Genomic DNA, 16,427 nt, shown 5'->3' with positions numbered 1-16,427 from the left:
CTAATCGCGTCCTCTTCTGCCATACCCCATTTGCCTACTACTCCTATCCAGGTTGTCACCAGGGGGCACGCCAGTACATTGTGATCCCTCCCTTTGCCAGCAGAAGAGCCAACAAGGCGAATCGTGTTTGAACCTTGAGGTGCTTCCGTCTATGGAACACCCTGATCGCCTGGCCTCCCAAGTATTCATGTCGGTGAGGCCTGCCTTTTCCATGCTCATGACAAGGCCAGCTCGTCATGAGACACAGTGGAGCTGTGCTTATGACGAGTTGACCTTGTCATGATCCATGGACTATTTCAATTTCCAGCGCACAGCGGGAAAACCCCTTAGCAGCCAAGGTGCTAGTAATGTTTCTTGTATTGGGCTCCAGTAAGATTGTATCGTGGGGCAGTGCCAGAACATGTGCTGGAATGTTCCAACTCAACCAAGCTCCTTTCCTTCAGGAAGGGGCTGCAAACTTGGTTATTCACTTTATAAGTCACCCTATGTTACAACAACCTATTAGGAAGTGCTCAGCACCAGGACACCCTAGGGTAACCGTCGCGCTTAAGAAGTTAAATTAACATAACATAACATAACCTGGGCAGAGGAACTGTGTTTCAGGGTAAAAGCGCTGGGACCATGCAGGAGTGAGGTATGTGCGTTGTAGCATAAAAAATTGTATGTGCTTAAACCGCGAGTTCCTAGACACTTTCTTTGGGTATTCTAAGGTGTGTGTTCCCATTCTTTGTCGTGCAGTGGGCGGCCCACATCCTCCTCCCACCTTCGTTACAGCGGGGTAAGGAAAGTGGCTGTGAGTTCTCTTGTAGATTTATAGAGCCAAACGATTAGGTGACTCCCTGTGCCCATGTGGAGTATTGTGTGGAGTACTGGGTGCGTTGTCCAAAGGGGAGCCCACGAGTCCCAGAGTTGGCGACAGTTTAAGGCAATTTGTCTGTGGAGCAGGTATTGTCCCTGTGGGAGATCGCTCTCATCCGCTAATTGGTCGAATGAGAGAAGCTGGCCGTATGCGAACAGGGACCCAACCTCGAGGCATGAGTGGTTTGTCCAGGTCCACATCACCTGGGCTGTGAAGGATCCTCCGTCTCGTGGTAAGCCGGCCAGTGGTAATAGTGGGCTGCATAGCAGGGTTCCACCGGAAATGCAGTGAAGATGTAGGATGCAGTAGCGCGCTACAGCCACCTGTAATGGATATGTCGACATGCGGCTGGTGCCCGGGAGAAGCAACTGACAAAGTGCATGCGCGGACAGAGGCCCCGCCTCCGAGACAGTCCCCACCAAATGACGCCCCGCTATCCAGCAGGAGAACAGTTGAAGTTGTGCCGATAGAAAATATACCTCAAAGGAGTAGGCTCCCAGCCCTCCACGGTCCGCCGGTAGCTGCATCTTGGATGGGGCCACTCTCCAAAGCCTGTTACCCCAGATAAGGGAATTTAATAAAATATTTAGCTCTTGCAAGAAGGAGCGAGGGTGAATAACGGAGATGTTGGTAAAGTGGTGCAGGAGCTCTGGCACCAGGATCATCTTTGCTTAGGCTATTCTGACTATGGGAGCTAGAGGAGCGTAAGTAACAGGATGGGGTAAAGGGAAAGCTAAAGATTCTCTCTAGCCACTTTTCTACGTCTCACGGTCATAGACCACTTATCTCATATCTGCAGAAACAGATGTGAGGTCATTTGTAGGATTTGCAGTAGAGGGTCGCACTTTTCTGACCACCAGGAGCAGCATGACAAATCCCCGTACTGCTGAAATAGCCTTTTACAACTTGTCTGTATATAAATAAGTCTAGGACCAACTGTCTTCTATGTCGCTGTAATCTGTAGCAGCAGTCCAAATCTCGCAACCAATGGGCATTGTGTCATGAATTAAATACATTTTTTTATTGTAAATGTAAAAAAGCCATAATGCAAATCACACCAAAGAAGAAATTCAGCAGACTAAATAAATGCAGTCGAATCCATAGTTAGATTTTATTTTAGGGCATCTCGTAAGAACAATCAGATTTACTTTGTTCATGGCGAGCCCGTATTATGAAACAAAAAATCATTACTGATGAGAAAATGAATTGATCAGTGCACATTAACTCACTAATCCATCAACCAGGCTACTATAACACTCCATGCATTTTTTTATAATCCTTAAACATTTGAACACAGTTTAATTGTAGGCGGCTTTAATTTGAACTCATTAATCACCACTCATGAATTATGTGATCGGCCCGCGGGCTACTCTGAGACTCCATATATGAATTAAAAGGAATAATTAACACAAGAAGGCTGCATAACATAAAACAACATTTAAATCCAGGCAGGTAAAATGTACACTGTTTTATAGTGTAGTGACTCAACTCAGAGTGGTAGAAGCTAGGTCATAAAGCTTGTACCAATCGGATAGTTCCCCTCCTCACTTCCCTTAAATAGAATTTTACATACATTGCACGTATTAAATATAACCACCCATATGCTCCAAGCAAGCCAGAGCATCATCTAATACAGTGATACACGAGCTTCCTATCCCAGGTGATATGCAAGGCAATTTAGCCATCTGTCAGTAGGAGTTAAAAGGTTGAAATCTCAAATGTCGAAAAGTTCTTGCGCATATGAGTGACCAAGGCTTCAAGCTGTTAGAACCAAAACTAACATAACATAGTAGTAGTAATAAGCTTTATTCGATAAAATTCATATCATTAAAGCATTTCATACATTATATATAAAAAAACATTAAAATAGCAGTCAACAGCATAAAGACATGTCATAGCAGCATGTTACATGTGAAGATTCAGTCACTGGATTAAGAGTTTCCTTGCAGTCCTAAGGCGCCAAGCCCAACCCAAAAATTTTGCCATGCAGGTAGAAAAGAAAGGTCTGGCATCTGTACGTAAAATACGCAGTGCTTCTAAATGGGAGCGAGTACCCAGACACCTGCAGAGGGGCTTCAACCACCTACGTCTCGGGGCAGCATAAACATTGCACTCAAACAGCATGTGAGACACAGACTCAATCCTTAGGTCACAGAAAGGGCAGTGAGGTACAGTTTGGGCCGGCGGTTTCCAAGTGGACGTAAACTCACATAATGGGAGCACCCCAAACCTAAACTTGATGTACAATGATCTGTCCCATGGGTTCTGGATAGTATCCAAATAAGGTTCCCTGGATGGTAACTCTTTAGTCAACAAGAACAGTGATACAGATTTGCAGTGAGTTGTACTGCAAACCCTCTCACTATCTACCCAAGCCCAATAGATCTTTTTGAGCTGGTGTTTCGGGGGAGCAGATTTATTAGCCCAAGCCTCTCCTAATCCTAGTTTATGCAACAACTTCTTGACTTCTCTGAGCCAGATGATTTTTTGCGAGCCGGGCAGTGATATAATGTCATTCAGAGCTTCTGCATAACTTCGGAGCTCATGCACATTCCAGATTCTGGACCATAACAGGAGTGGGCGTAGTTTCGCTTGATCGCAGATAGCCCGGGAACCTGCATCTAGCAACAATGGGATGGTTGGTGTGCTGTGGGGCAACCCCAGAAGGTCTTTATGAAAGTTATTCTCAAGGCGAGCCAGAGTATCGCCACATAGTGATTCAACAAATCTTCACCAATATTCATCTTGCTTAATTTATTGAAATCTTCAGTACAGCTCCTTGCATAATATCCTCCTGTATTTACCTTTGATAAAAAGTAAGAAATTGAGTGTAGCTGCCCACATTTCTTCACTGTTGTACATTATTGCCTTAACTAGGCTTTCTAAATGGACAAATAATTAATATGTTTTTGTGATATTAACTCAGTCAATCGAAAATACTTCTTTGAGCAATGAGAAGAAATTCCTACTGTTTATTACCTGAAAAGGTACATCAACATAGTTTGGTCTTCCAGTTTGCTTATGTCTACACATCCACACTTCAATATAATAAAAACTTGAGGAGTATAGATTGGGGGAAAAAAGGTCTTTGTCAAAGATTACATTCTAAAATATCGACTCTGATGACATTTTCCATTCAAAGTGGCTGCAGAGTAAAGCAATACATTAGAGGTCTTACTTAAAGCTCATAGAACTGGATTCCTCAAGACACATTCAGAGGTTAAATTAAAATGACAGTGGCTTCAGCTGGCATGGTAAATCGCTAGTGAGGTCTCATCTACATGAAGTTTCCGATGCATAGTGGAATTAAAGATCACTCTCAGATGAACATATTGTTGTACAGTGTCAAGCGTTCTATCATTCAAATACCGTTATTTCTTGCAGTATCTAGGTCCCAGTACCGTAATTCTTGTTGTTGAAATAGTCATGGTAAGATGATTTGCCTTGTTGTAATTCAGTGGATAGTTGACAGCTTTGTAATCCACTGAGTCTTTTGAAATGACATCAAATGAAGAAATGAACATGGTTTTATAAAGCCCGCAGCTGCTCTGAGGAGTATCCCAGCGCTAAATAATGAACATATGGTAGCAAAGTAACCCTTTCCTTAACTAAACTTGGGGGAAAATAATTCACTCTTTGAATATGATCAGCTAAGCTTGACATGCACATATTACTGTATTGGAGGGGCTGTAATATAGTCTGCAAATGCAGCATCTGTTCTAATCACTAAAGGACAGCGTCACTACTCTCACCTCGACAGGGAAAAAAGAAATACATATATATGTGTGTTCGTATATATATATATATATATATAGTACACACACATATATTTATTTATATATATATATATTATACACACACAAATTCCCACTTCTCATCTTCAATGAACAGTGTGAAACTTCTGTAGGAAAATGGGTAATTAGTTGGGGAGAATGTGAGTCCTTCGGAAGTAATAAGTTCAAAATCCTGGAGGTTGTACATACAGTTTCAATAATTTAAACTGTACCCAACCTCTGGTAGCTTTGGCACAGTGCAGACATTAACATAGGAAAAGTGTGTAAATTAATTAGTAGTACCAAAACAATTCAAAAGGAAAAACATAACACAAGAAAAATTCCACCATCAGTTTCCTAAACTTGAGAAAAAAATATATGATAGTTAGACCAAAATCATTAGGGACCAAGAAGGGAATAGGATATTTGAATTAAATTTGTACATTTTTAAGACCAAAAGCATCAAGAAAAAGTAAAGTGCAAAATAGAAGTCACTGTTCATGGTTGCTTGGGACCTAGGCGTAATTTCAGACGGGCTGCGATGGAGTGAAGGTCAGATACAGTAAGCAGCTCATCCAGGAAAAAATGTGTTCATTCTGACTCAGTCTTTTTTTATGGAAATCAAGATCCCTCAGCGGGACGAGTCTTTTGGAAGTCTGATATCCTTTGGATGAGGTACTGCTGAAGGCCTTTGTTTTGGCGGAAAAATTAGAATTTTGCTCCTGCCTAAAGTCCTTAGTCGGCTAAATATGTTTTACACCTTTCACTGGACAAGATTTCTACTTTGGGAATTAGTTTCATTTTTTCAGAGCTCGAAAACTTACAGCACGCCAGGCCTAGTGCTATGGTTGGGCTAGTTGTACTGACGTCAGATACCTTAGGAGCAAGGGACCAACTGAAGTCTTCTTTCAGGAGACAAAAAGGCTCCTAAAGGGACCAACCTGATTTTCTTGCTCACCAGGGTCACGTTTTGAGTTATTAGTACCAACATTGCCAGCTTATTGGGACAGCTCCTCCTGGTCACTTCTAAGGCTCCCAGGACGACAGAAACAACACTTTGAGTCCAAGAACTACTGTATCAAATGCCCCCAGCATAGTTCAGTCAGAGTCCACTTGTCACTGGTCCTTCCAGGACAAGGCCTATTGCATCTGCTTTTAGTATCCCTGTAGCCACACAGGTCATCCTACAGACCCTTAGAGCTCACCTCCTAAGTGCAGGTGGCTGCAGGTTCAGCCCTTCAATTCTCCACACAGGCCCTGGACATCAAGTCCAATGCTCTTCTTTTCCTCCACAGGTCCAGATGTGTTCTGATGAGTTGAGTTGGATGTTCAAAAGAATTGGGTTATTAGTTGTGAAGGATGTGAGTCCTTCACAAGTAATAAGGCCACAGTTGTCTTTTTTACTGGAAACCAAGTACCGCATTGTAGCACTTGACTATCTCAGGGTAGCAAAGCGGAGTGGTCCAATGCCTACTCAGGGGAGGTGTTGTGGGCTAGTAGTCCCAGCTTGCTGGTACATAACGCTCAATAAATTATTGTCCAGTCAGTGATTTTTTTTTTTTTAAGGAAAATTGCCTTTTATTACACACTCACTACTAAATACTATGCATTAAATTAGAAATGTATACATTCAGGAAGATGGAAGTACATTTTTGTGACACTCATCTCTCATTAAACTCCTTGTGCGTCCTAAGTCTTTAAGTACGATACCCATCCCACACCTAGATCGAATGCAGCATCACAAGATAAGGAGGTGTTGTTATAAATAAGGCAAAACTACTGGCTTTCTCAGGTTGTCGCTACATCAGTAAAAGTAACCAAATGTCATAGCCAGCATTGCGCTACCATTAGAATTATTGGGACCAGTACCAATATGCAATATGTGTTATAATCCACAATTGAAGTCAATGTTGGTAATACTAACATTCAGTAGCATGCGGTAGATTCAAAAACTGTGGATTGTCAACCTCAACATGATCAATAAAGTATTGTATCAAAAATATGAACCCATAAGCCTTTCTTTGACTTTTATTGGGCAACAAATTCAGTCTTAAGACTAGTCATTTGAGGACTCTATCCTCCCAAGCCCAGGTGCAAAGACACTGGCTCAGGGAGAGCTTGAACTAGGCAAAACCCACGCGCTCCCCTTGGACACTTTGCAGTGGCCCTTGGCCTGCGGGGGGACAGAAATGCATATATTGGCTGTGGATGCGGGCCTTGATTTTGCGTAGCCGCTGTGAGAGAGAGCGGAGAATCAGCAGCGAAAGAGAATAGTCGCCCACAATTGCAAGCCGCCTACATCCGCTCTTCGAGGAAGACTTAGTAGTGCTTGACTTCCACCAGGGCCAGATGCCATTCTGAAATGAGAGGTAGGCGGGCTAGTTTCATGCAGTTCGATGAGAGTCCTGTCTGATCCCTTGGAAATTTATAAGGGAGAGGTACAAAGAAAGGAGTTTAATTCAGTGCGTTGCAGGCTTCATGAGGAAGGCCTGGAAAGTTGCTGCAATGAGAAATGCCCCTCATGAGTAAAGCATCTTTCAGTAGATACGTGGCTATGAGGAACACACACTTCAACCTCCATAAATAAAGACACTATACAACTCATTAAAACATTCACCTGTGTGAGTGCCCAAAGATAGCATATGTCCAGCCCCAGACAGAGTCCTCAGGATGCTTAATTCTCCTTGGTATGAAATGCGACCTACAAACGAGCTGTGTGGAGGCCTATACATAGTAGCTGAAGTCACACCAGAGTTAAATCTATAACCCTCTATTGTCTTGTAAGGGAGAGGAGTTGGGAAAGAGGCTGAACTTTGTATCCTTCGGGTGCCTTGAGTTGGTGTTTGACAGCTGTGTCAGTGCCTCATATGAAACACACGAACCACCTATGGCAGCCTTCTTATCCCACAAATGATGAACTTGGACACTAGCATTAAGATACACAATCGACTGACGTCCGGAGGCTACTTAAGAACGTGACACACTATTCCTTTATGAATGACATCGAAGAAGCCTGCACAAAAGTCAGTAAGGAGCCGTTTTGAATCCTACAGAAGATGAGACCGGCCCTCTCTGAAGACTATCAAGACTCTGTACACTGAAGGAGCTCCCTCATTTGACAACATAGCTCTCATAATGTTAAAGAACACCATACAAATATTCAAAACTGAATTGGCAGAAGAAATTAAGTCTGATCTGGCATAATAACTGGGGGATCTCCAATCAGATCTCAGTTAGAGAATTGCCACTCTTAAATTCGATGCGGATACAACGGGCACCAAGGCTGCTAAAGTGAAACTAAGATCCAGCAACTCGAAGAGCACCAAACAGCTACAAGAACAGATACAAATTCCATGAGCACAAGATGACAAAGCAATCCCGAAGCTTGAATACTTAGAAAATCTCACAAAAAGGGAAAATCTAAGCATCTGAGAATGGGTAGAATGTGCAGAGGGCCCAGATCTGATGCCATTTCTGAAAGATCTCTTTACTTAATTTCTACAAGATGACCCTATAAACATAACATTAGATAGAGTACACAGAGTTGAACAGTGACTTCTAGGTGAAGCTAAGAGGCGAGGAGACTCTAGTGAAATTCCATGAATACCCAACTAAAGAGAAGATGCTAAGAGCAGCCTGCATCAGAGAAAGTGTTAACTATAAAGAATTTGCGTGGTTACTCTTCCAGGATGTCATCCCAGCCCCTTTAGAGCGACAACAGCAATTTCGACCTATCACAGACACCCTGAGACATGAGACCAAAGAGATTTTTTAAAAATTAAGCATTGCAGAGATAAAGACTTTGGATAAAAAGAGGGATGAAGTTGTTAAGACCTACTTGACCTCTGCCTCGCCACTGTGATTTTCGCGCCTAGCATTTTTGTTGATCAGTTTGTTACAAAGCCGCCTTATCATATATCATGCAAACTCTGGGTAGAAGACCTGCGGAGGCACCAGGGGATGGGATCCTTGGAGAAATTATACTTTCTGATGGTACAGGAAATGGGCAGTTGGGAGTGAACCCCCCTCTGCAGTTATCCTATTTACCTTACATTTTGAAATGTTCTTGTTACTAATTTGTTGTTCAGTCATTGTGGGTGAAATTATGTAATTTTTTAGAGACAGAGCCCACCAGTCTATGGACCTCCAGTCTACACATGACATATTCACATATAGGGCAATTATGATGATTGCTGAGAGAGCAAACCTGTAGCATTACTCTTTTATAAACTGTTTAAAGCTACAAATTCTCAGCTTCAATACTAGAGGCTTAAACTCTCCAAATAAGAGGGCAAGAACCTGAAAGTACACTTTGGAAGGGAAAGTAGGCATCCAAGGGAATCATTCCATATTTATATGCTACTCTTTTAGAGGCGACCCCACACCCTGACTCACAAAGACACAAATAGAAGGGCTGGTCGGTGTGGTGCTATTTGAGGCCCAGCAGCTGAATATATGGAGAGATCTACACCAGGATGTAAGCAGTGTACTTAGGCAGAGAGGAACATTATAAACCAACTATTACTGGACTGATACTCCTACCCAATAAAAGAACATACATTTTACCCTCTGTTTGGCGAGGTTGTGACTTATTGGGAGACCTCAAACACGCTTGGTGGGAACTGTCCTCTCGTCCAGCCATTTTGGAGTGAGATGGTGGGAGCGCTTAAATCTGTTCTGGGCTACGCACTTCCACTGTATCTCTATGTGGCGATCCTGCTGTTGGAAATATCAGCGTTGCAATACTAAAGGCTAAAACAGTCCGGTTACTTTTGTAGAACGGCTGACGGGGTGCTGCCAAAACTACAGTAGCGACCGAATGGAGAAGGACCTCCAACCATTGGTGCACACGCCTGTAAAATCACGTTGCTATGGAAAAACCTGGTAACCATATGTCTGAGAGGAAACTTGAATTTGACCAGGTGTGGGGGCACTGCTTTCCTACCTGTTAGAGTAGACCCCCTCTGTGTCCTGCCCACCGAGACAGATAGCCCTGAATCTTCTTTCACTGTGAAAGAAAAGATGGGAAAGCCGTTGAAAAGGCTGTCCCAAATTATTTTAGTAACCTACTAAAGACCTTGCTTCTTTAAGAGGCTTTAGTGAGAGAAACCTTGCCTTGAAGGGGGAAAAAGATCTCGTAAATTGCTGAGATGAAACTGTTATATGACGACGGGATCATAATTGGGATGGGGAGGGAAATGTATTATTTTTTATTAATTGGTATGCACCTATTCAAATATGTGTGTACGATCTTATGCTGAGGACGCTGTTGACTTCATCACAATGTATATTTTTAGACTCTTGAATAAGTGCTGTGGCTTCTGTCTTGTTGAGTATGCTTGCTTCAATGAACATTATTAAAGAAATAAGGAAAACAGAAAGAAAAAGGAAATGGAGGAAAGTAAGGAAAAGATAAAGTGAATAAGAAGGGAAGGAAAGAGAGAAAAAGCAACACAGAAAGGAGAATAAAAGCCGAGAATGTTGTCAGCAAAGGACAATAAGAGGTAGAAAAATAGTGGTGAAGTAATGGAGAAAGGAAGAGGACAAAGAAGGGAAAAATGAACGAGGGAAAGATGAATTAATGGAAACAAGGAGAGGAGTAGCAGAAAAAGATATGAGAGAAGAAAAGGATAAACAAAGGAGAGATGGAACAGAAAAAAAGAACAATTGAGAGAAGAAAGCGAAGAAGTAACAAAGTAAAAAAAGTGTGTATGAAAGAACGACCAAAGATGAGAGGAAAAACAAAAGTGAGGGGAATTCAACAATAGGGAGAGAAAATAAATGAAAGAAAGAAGCAAAGAAAAAAAATGAACGCATATGATAGCAAGTAAGAGGGGAAAAAGACTAAGAAGCGAGATAGAAGAGGAGCGGGAGAAAGAAAGGAAAAACATCAGAGAAGACGAAAGGAAAAAAAGAGAATAAAAAAGAAAATGAACAACAATTAGAATGAGAATAATAGAAAACAAATGAGAAAATGAAAAAGAGAAAAAGAAAGAATGAAAAACACAAATGTAGTGCAATACTCCACCAGTCTACTGCCGTTTGGCTTTAGTTTCAACACTTCTATATTAAAGTTTTATTCAATTGGTGAATACAGCAAAGAACTCCAGCTGAATTCCCCCCACCTATTACGCACCCAATAGCACAAAAACAATTGGATACCTTTTTCTCCCCTTCCAAGTAAGCTTTGTGTCCATGCAATCAAGTCAGTCCAGTACTTTCCTGATTCTGACGTTAGTACATATTCAGTTAGCAGTGATCTAGGATATTTAAGCCCTCCAAACGTATAGGCACTCCAGTTCTTTAAAGCATTTCACTGCGTAGGCTAGTAAGATGATCAATTGCTTTCTGAACTCTTTCGGCTTCTCATGGGCTGTTATAGGTATGTTTCCTTCTCCAGTAGCCACAAAATCTTGCCAAACCCTATTGTCACATTGGGGATCGTTTGTTCCCCCCTCATGAGGGTAATATATATATATATATAGCTTGCTTTGATGCAAGCAGCATATTGGAGATAATGTAACAGTTTCTACGACGTAGGGGTATATTTTATCAAAAGAGGAACGTAATGACAAAATGACTGGTAATTCAGCTAGCTTGGACCCTTTTGCATTCCTGTTGGGTGATTCTGAGCTCCTTTTCCCGGACCTTACAGAATGCGAGTTTCTGTCTAGAAGCCATCAAACTGAGGATCTGCTAGATGCAGAAGAACATGTGCCCCTCCTCATCATAACTGAAGAAGAATTTGTCACAGGAGGTAAAATCGTTAATTGCCCCTTCCTTAATATTAGGTTGTTGTACACAGTGATGCACTCCATAACTGCCAAGGTTTAAGATTGCTATGTGTGACATTTTCATAATTTCGGTGTAATTATGAGTGACAATTCAACAACTGAGTGACACCTTCTCACGAGCAAAATCAAACAATAAAGATGAGGGAAACGTAAATATTAGAAATTACACCCATTCAAACAACAAGAAACTCTAAGACCATCCTAAAACTGCTGCAAAGCACCTGAAATGGTCTCTGTCCACGTGGAACCAGGCCCAACAGGAAGGATGTGTGAGGCCCAAGATAAACAAGTTACACACGAAGGCGTCTCAGCTGTCTGTGTCACACTGTCTCAGCTGACTCAAGCGCAGGCAGGATGTCGAGCACCATTTTGCATTATCCTCCCGGACTGAGGCCGACGCAGTAATGTCCAATACAACATAGCCACCAGCTTAAGACTGTCAGAAACCTATTTTAAATTACCCCTTGCGGTTTTGAAAAATAAGCCGCAGATGTAAAGGAGGGGACAGAAACATACACCTGGTCATAGCCCGGGCCTCGTTGCCCGTTAGCTATTCTCATTCTCTTAGCACTGAAGTCACAGGAACTGTGACATTACATACCATACTGTCCTGTTCTGAACATGCTGTAGATTACAGGCTCTTCATTAAGACATCCCATGCCATTCAATGCAGACTATGTATGCATACATTTGTAAAAGGTGGCGGGAGAGGGGTGAGCAGGAAGAAGAGAAACAGGAGGAGGGAGAGGGAAGGAGGGAGACAATGCAGGTTCCGCTGTGCATGCTGAACTGGTACACACCTGCTAGGATAAACTAAATGCTTCTGGACATTGAGGTTGCCAGGGACTGTGAGCAGTAATGCTTCACCTGCGACACGTAATCCTTTATATGTTCGCTTTATGCTCTACATTTAAAGAGAAAATAATGTAGGGGTTGGAAGCGCACTCCTAATGTTCAAAATTATCAAATTAAACAAATACTATAGACAATTTTCTTTACAATGGTGCCACAGCGTAGCACTTGCTGTTAGTCAAGTGTGAGAAATCAGTACAATTATAATACTACCAATACTGGCAGAAAACGCTGTGCACTGTGCATGAATAGTCCTTAACGAACTCAAGTGGTCAGCTTAATAGTGGTCAAATAAATCGTATGCATACAATATTTTTTCAGGAAAGTACTTATTATTCATTCAGATTAATTCCTGTATGTTATATCATTGATACTATACAAACAAGTATACAACGGTCAATTAAATCACCAAAGATAGGTCAAATGTTGGTTCATTACTTCATGAATCCAATATAATAATACTAAACATCGAAATACAATTTAAACATGGATTAATAAAATGTTGACGGTAACCATCTTGGAAATGCCCGATGCATTTCGGGACAATAGTGTCCCTTCTTCAGGGGCAATCTGACTGAAGTCCCGTCTCACCAACTGGATACCTGTGATGATAGAGCCTATCCGTATAATTGCTGCAACTGCTGTACTGTAGTCAAATAAACTGAAGATAGCCACGGGAAATATGTAGTCGGTAAACGCGTTTACTTGTTGGAGATGAGAAACCTAGAGGGAGACGGCTTGATTTTGCGAGCAACTTCTGTGATGCATTAATGTTTTCAGCACAGTGACCGGGGATAAGAATCTTATCGTGACCATAAGGAGTGAGAAGCTTACCAACACTATTGTCCCGAAATGCAACGTTCATTTCTTGTTATAAGATAGTCTCTCTACTCTGTCTGCTTCCACCAATATAATTTCCCCCCTACTAGTGATTCATTTTCCTCCAGATCTTTTGTCATTGCGCACGTTTGAAGGTTTCTTCCAGGCTGGCCAGTTCAGCTCTCAGATTGACCTGCAAGGGTTTCCTAAGTTTCTTGATGCATGTGGCTTTTGTTGTAAAGTGGCCCATCAATAGAGTGACCAGAATTTTAAAGCCAAAAACCGGGACATTTCACATAAATAGAAGGACTATAATTTTATATCAAGCTAGAGCACAGAATGACAGTGCTCCTCAGCTGAGAATTACAGAACGGGCAGAAAGAACATACATAAAATGCAATTTTTAAACCCAGTAGCTTGCCTGTTAATTAAATTGCTTTCTGGAAACTGCTAACTATCCCTGCTTTGTAAAACATAAAAAAGCACATCTTCTTCCTGTTTTCAGGTGACCCTCTAAAAACCGGGACATGAGCTAAATTTCCTGAAATCTGCCGGGACAGCTGGTGAAAAACAGGGACCGTCCTGGCAAATCCGGGACGCCTGGTCACCCTACCCATCAAGACTGTCTTTATGGCATCCCAGAGAGTGGAAGCACTCCCTTTCCCATTACCACTGGGGGTGGCGGGGAGTCACATGATCCGCAGTGCCCTGAATTGTTTTTGGGAGAACCAGTTTCTTTTAATAGGCTGCCGTAGACTGGAACGGCCGCTTCTCATTTTGCACTGGATCGTAGGGCGTTTGTAAAGACACGTGGGAGGGTGTGTTCGTGTGTAACTTCCTATATATCTTGCAAGAGCCCTTTATCTAGGAGGAAGTAATTAAGTCTCACATAGCTTTTGTGAGCTGCTGACTAGCGTGTGTATTCTCTTTGAAGAGTGCTGGAAACGCCGAGCATCCACAGGCCCCCAACTCTCCCAGAAGGGCTCTTCCAGCTGGCGAGATGGCTGCTGTTCCCCTGCTTTCATTTTGCATCCTGTCAAATATTCCATCTTGAGGTCACGACCACTTACTGTGGGACCCTCTGCCCATGTAGTTAAAGTGTGTGTTACCAGGACAAGGAAGGGTTTTTGTCATTGATTCGGACTGTAAACTGAGGCTACTGTTAAATGTCCAACTCCATGCCTTCCTCTAATAGCTACCCACCTTGTCCCTAAGACAATCCTCAACTTAGCAGACCCCCCAGGATATAGCGGCATGGATTAGCAAATTTAGCGGCACAAAAATGGAAATTTAGCGGCACAAATATGGAAATTTAGCGGCAATTTAGCGGCATTTTATTTGGCGGTTTTTTCTACAACAAACACAGATATCTTCATTTTTTTAGTTGTTTAACAACATGAAACTATGTATTTTTGGTTTATTTACAATGTAGACACTTTGTTTGGCTTCAAGGCTGCATATAGGACATAAACTAATGAATAAATGCCCCAAAGCAATCCCCCCAGGGCCCGCCGCTGAAAAGGGCCCTCTCTCAGTATAATTTTAGGTTTGTGAATAGGGGAAAAACCATCCATACATCCATCCTCCCTTCCTTCCATCCACCCATCATTCATCCACCCACCTTTTCACACATCCATCATTCATCCATGCAACCTTTTATCCATTCATCCATCCATCTACCCTTTCATCTTCCCATCCTTCATCCACCCACCCTTTCATCCTCCCAGCCATACATCCATCCTTCACCTATCCACCCTTTCATCCATCCATCCACCCACCCTTTCATCCATCCATCTACCCATCATTCATCCCCCCCACCTTTTCACACATCCATCCATCCATCATTCATCCATCCACCCTTTCATCCATCCATCCTTCATCTGACCACCCTTTCATTCTTCCATCCATACATCTATCCTTCACCAATCTATCCTTCATCCATCCACCCTTTCATCCTCCCATCCATACATACATCCATCCTTCATCCATCCACCCTTTCATCCTCCCATCCATCCATACATCCATCCTTCATCCATCCACCCTTTCATCCTTCCATCCATACATCCATCATTCATCCATCCACCCTTTCATCCATCCATTCACCCATCATTCATCCACCCATCTTTTTACATATCCATCCATCCATCCACCCACCCTTTCATCCATCCTTCATCCGTCCACCCTTTCATTCTTCCATCCATACATCTATCCTTCACCAATCTATCCTTCATCCATCCACCCTTTCATCCTTCCATCCATCATTCATCCATCCACCCTTTCATCCATCCATCCATTCACCCTTCATTCATTCACCCATCTTTTTACACATCCATCCATCATTCATCCACCCTTTCATCCACCCATTCTTCCGTCCACCCTTTCATTCTTCCACCCATACATCTATCCTTCACCAGTCTATCCTTTATCCATCCACCCTTTCATCCTTCCATCCATCCATCATTCATCCATCCACCCTTTCATTCATCCATCCACTCATCATTCATCCACCCACCTTTTCACACATCTATCCATCCTTCAGCCTTTCATCCAACCATCCACCCATCATTCATCCACCCACCTTTTCTGTGCCTCTCTCAATGGGGGGGGGGGGGGAATCAGTATCTCTCTGTGTCGTCTTCCTTCTTCTTTCCCACTCATGGGAGGGCATCTCTGTGCCTCCCTGCTGGGGGCGGGGGACGTGTCACGGGACCCACAGCTCCAGGTGTGCAACATCCATTGAGCTCAAAAGGCTACACTACAGCCACTCCCCCCCCCCCCCCCAGCTCCCCTCGGCTCGTGTATGTGAGATGCATTTCTAATTATACAAAAAGCAGACAAACAATACATATGAATGAAGAATATAACATAACTCTATTGTCATAGCCATCTTTCTGATGCCCATGCTGTGAGGCAGCATTCTTGGAAAACGTAGCATCTCCCGTTGAAGATTTCTATCATTTTCCGTTAGTCTTCTAAGACATGCATTTTGTCTCTAATCTTGTCTCAATAATGGAAATGCATATAATACAATTTTTTTTTGTTAAAGGCATTTTTTATACTGCGGAGAAGTTACTAATACCTTGTTCGCGCATTTGTTGTCTTGGTGAGTGAGGCTCGGTTGTAAAAAGAGACCTGGTGTCAACCCTCATTAACTGAGATCTGATTTTATTAGCATGGTTTGTTCGATAGAAGATTTCGTAAATTTAATCTGTTTGGTTTGGTTAACAGTCCGTTTCCCTCTTTTCAGAGTCGGGGAAGATAAGGCTCCAAGAGTTGTGGCTTACATCGACTGTCCTGATCGCCCGAGGTTAATTATTCCAGCCCTAGGCA

The 16,427-nt window shown here is 42.5% G+C and overlaps 1 protein-coding gene across 4 annotated transcripts in view; it reads left to right on the top strand.

Annotated features, from left to right (window-relative positions):
* CSDC2 (cold shock domain containing C2) overlaps window positions 1-16,427 on the top strand; it is a 186,191-nt gene that overhangs the window by 118,387 nt on the left and 51,377 nt on the right. The window lies entirely within an intron of this gene.

The sequence above is a fragment of the Lissotriton vulgaris genome, chromosome 1_1 (assembly GCF_964263255.1).
Source record: "Lissotriton vulgaris chromosome 1_1, aLisVul1.2, whole genome shotgun sequence".
Classification (NCBI taxonomy): domain Eukaryota; kingdom Metazoa; phylum Chordata; class Amphibia; order Caudata; family Salamandridae; genus Lissotriton; species Lissotriton vulgaris.
This window is presented reverse-complemented; position numbering and strand designations above follow the sequence as displayed.